Source organism: Pteropus alecto, unplaced genomic scaffold, assembly GCF_000325575.1.
Source record: "Pteropus alecto unplaced genomic scaffold, ASM32557v1 scaffold338, whole genome shotgun sequence".
NCBI classification, from domain to species: domain Eukaryota; kingdom Metazoa; phylum Chordata; class Mammalia; order Chiroptera; family Pteropodidae; genus Pteropus; species Pteropus alecto.
This window is the reverse complement of record NW_006441995.1, coordinates 2,414,917-2,418,491: the sequence shown is the minus strand read 5'-3', so window position 1 is coordinate 2,418,491 and position 3,575 is coordinate 2,414,917. Positions and strand designations below refer to the sequence as shown.

Genomic DNA, 3,575 nt, shown 5'->3' with positions numbered 1-3,575 from the left:
TCGACTGCTGAGAACTATGTCAATATTTTCAATATTTTAGTTCTCATATTTCACATTTTTCATAGAAGTATAGGAAACGCTATGGAAATTAGTGCAGATAAAGTCATGTTATGTGTCTACACATGGAAATACACAGTGTGAGTGAAGCCAGTATATAATCTTTGTTTATATCAGGTATATAGCTTATTTAGATAGGTTATATAGACGTGAACATTTTTGTTTATATAGATTTCACAGAGTTTTGTTTTCGTGTCTGTATATATAGGGCTATATTTCTTACATACAGTATGTTTTACACATACACACACAGATTTCCCACCAATTTAAGTGCACTCACATCTGTAAATGAAAGACACACAAATTCCTTTAAAAGAGGCAATCACACGTTCAGCTGTAGAAACAGCAGATCCAGGAAAGTCAGAAGTAAAGGCAGCCCTTTGTTCAAAGAGCCCCAACGGGTTAGGATGACTTCGTGCGCCATATCGCTCCAAGTGGCAATCCAGAAAGGAATTTGTGAGATGAAGGTCCGGGTCCCACCCCTTTCCTGCAGAGTTCCCCTTTCTTGTCCTTACTTGCCCCCTCCCCCGTCCCCCGGCCCCAGCCCCAGTGAGTCTGGGGTTTTGACTGCGCCCTTCCTTTTCCTCCTCCGCTTCGCCGGGCTCCCTGCGATCGCCCCCCGCTGGCGGGGCTCGCGAGCCGAGGGCAGCCGGGTCCTCTGCGCGGCTGCAGCTCGAGTTAATAAACAGTTAAGTTTGGAAGACTCAGCAGACACGTTGAGGGGGAGTTACCGAGCCCAGGCAGCAAAAACATCCCGGCGCATTCCTGGGGAGTCCTCAGCTGCCAGCATCTGATTGGAACCATATCTCGCCGGCAGTGGCCGCGCGGCTGAAGCTCCCGGGCCGGCAGCTATTTAAGCGCGGCCGCCGTGTCGGCTGCGCGCAGCCTGGAGGCTCGGGCGCGGGCAGGTCATGCTCGCTTCGCAGAGGCGCTAGCCAGCCTGTGAGTAGCTTTCAAACCCTTCTTCCCTTTGGCTCCGTTTTTTGCGACCTCCCTTCCCTCCTTTGCTTTACTCTCCCCCACCCCCCCACCCCACCCCGCACACACACCTTGGGGCGCAGACGTGGGACTCTTGGGGAATCTTGGAATTGAGACGGTGTACTTGGGTGTGCCAGCGGTTGTGTGGCCTGACGTCCGAGGAATGCTTCCGTGGAATGCTCTTACCTTTGGGATCGGACTCCAGATGTCCAGCTTGTGACATTTCATAAGCGCCTCTCTTTGTGTGTGTGTGTGTGTGTGTATGTGTGTGTGTGTGTGCGCGCGCGTGTGCGCGCGTGTGTGTGCGTGCGTGCGTGTGTGTGTGTGTACACACTTGTTTAGAAGCTCTGCAGGCAGCCCTGGTAGGATTCTGGTGTGGTTGCTGACCGCCTCATTAACTCCTCCAAGGGTGTTTATTTTTGCCGTGTGACAAAGGCTAGGGACCTGATATGTGTCCCCAGAAGGTTTTTCCTGGTGACTGACAACCTATGGCATTAAAACATGAACTTTGTCTTACATAGGCATTAAGAAAGTATCTGCTCAAGAGACTGAACAAACTTGTTTTAAATCCCCAGAAGCCCAGAGCCCTTAAATGGTGTTTCCTTGCTTGCTGTAAGCTGGCTGGAAAGATTAAGTAGGAATTCAAGAAAAGGGGAAAAATGAATGGGTTAAAACCATGGAGCCCCAGTCAACATAGCGGTTTTCATAGCATAGAGCTGACTCTGTTATTTGTTTCTGCCATCCTTTCCTCTTAATTCTTAGCCTGGAATTTAGGTCCACAGTTGGTTTCAGCAGGGAGCTGTTTGAGTCCAAAGGGAAATTTAACTGGATTAAAAACACTTAAAGAATCTGGATATTATCTCCACCCCAGCCGCCGCTCCCGCCCCCACTACCTTTTCCTCTTTCTTTTTAGTTTGTGTTTGGAAGGAAGAGAGGCACTCTGTAAAATGAGCAGAGCAGAAATAAGCTTCCAGACACATGGAAAGACTTAAAGATTATGGAGGGGCGACTTCATGAATAGTAAATGTTGTTATTGCACTATAAAGTGACTTAATGAAAAAATTTCTGGCCCTAATCAGGCAAAGCAGAGGAATGGGGGAGAAGGAGGTAAGACAGAGTAACTCAAACAGAAGGTATGGCTGAGGGAAGAAAGCAGCTACAAAAATGCCTTTGAACATCTGATAAGGCTCTTGGAATGGTTTTGGTGGGATATGTAACTGACCTTCTCACAGGCTTGAGGTTGGCTCCCCACACAGAAGCATCTACTGGCTCTTGAAGAGGGAGGAACTAGCTGGGAATGGGGGAGCATTGCCACTACCAAATGACTTGTCTCCGTGTCTGTGACATCGCCATGCTTGCTTCTTACACCAGCAGCCAGATCTTGATTAGGCTGCTCTTCTCTGGGCCTGATGCCTGCCCACCCCAGGTCCTGACTCTCTCTCAGTGAAGGGAGATAAGCCTCAATGACCCTGTAAGAAAGTTTCTTGTCTTCAGAATTCAGAATATTTGTTTTTTTTTAATTTTTTAATTTTTATTTTTATTTATTTTTATTTTTTTAGGCGAGGCAACCCTTGGCTGACCTCACAGATTGCAAGAACCTTGTTGCCTTACAATTCCTTACTTTATTTTTTGCACCTACAGTACCTGATCTTCCTAGGCAGTCTTCCATCCAAGTACTAACCAGGCTTGACCCTGCCTAGCTTCCGAGATCAGACGGGATCGGGCTTGTTCAGGGTGACATGGCCATAGACCAGAATTCGAGAATATTTGGAATTGAGCTCTCCTTAATCTTTGGCGAAAGACCTTTTTGGTGGAGCTCTGAGTATGTGACAGTAAACAACAAATACTATACAATGCAAGATGGAGTGTGCAATATGGACGGTCTAGAGAAAGCACAAAGGAGACCATGTGGTCTTTTCCAACCTATATTTCTGAGACAGATTACTTCTAAATTCCTAATCAACTTCCTTCTAAGGCAAGACTGGATTGTTTTCCTGTTGTTGGTGAATAAGTTAACTTCTTCCTTTCCATCCTACTTAGTTCTGTCCCTTCTTATCTAAATGACTACCTTAGAAACTAGTTCTTAAGCTATACCTTCTTACATTTTTAATGAATGACCAAAACAAGTAGATGGAAGGGAAATGTCTTTCAACTTTGAACTATGACACATATATAGTTGCTATTCTCATGATCTTGGACGCACTTGATCTTTACCTGAAAATGTAAGAGAGGAAAAGGAGCCACGGTACTTGTTAAAAGCCTCGCCTAATTTGTTAAAGACAGAATCCAGAGTCTGCATTTCTACTCAAGACTTTTTATAGTTTTAGATTCAAGTAAAGTCCAAATTCTTATGCATTGGCTTATTTGTTGCCTTGCTCAAAAAGTTGAATAGATTTCAGTCACCTTGTTTGGGTTGAAGGGAATTGCTTTTAAGACACTCGTTGTCATGAAGGTGGTACAGGGACCTCTGGAAGCTACTGACCAACTTTTTGGGGGTGATTTTATTGGCCTGCTCAGTCAAGTCTTAGATTAAGAAGGCT

General features: G+C 45.7%; 1 protein-coding gene and 1 pseudogene across 2 annotated transcripts in view; one reads left to right on the top strand and one right to left on the bottom strand.

Moving 5' to 3' along the window:
- Positions 1–564: 564 nt before the first annotated feature.
- Positions 565–3,575, top strand: part of DAB2 (DAB2, clathrin adaptor protein) — a 54,115-nt gene continuing 51,104 nt past the window's right edge. For both annotated transcript variants that reach the window (XM_015595330.1, XM_006919505.2), the window contains exon 1: positions 565–999. The gene's annotated coding sequence lies outside the window, so the exon portion shown is untranslated. The remainder of the gene's footprint in view (positions 1,000–3,575) is intronic.
- LOC112486126 lies at positions 2,668–2,786 on the bottom strand (annotated as a pseudogene).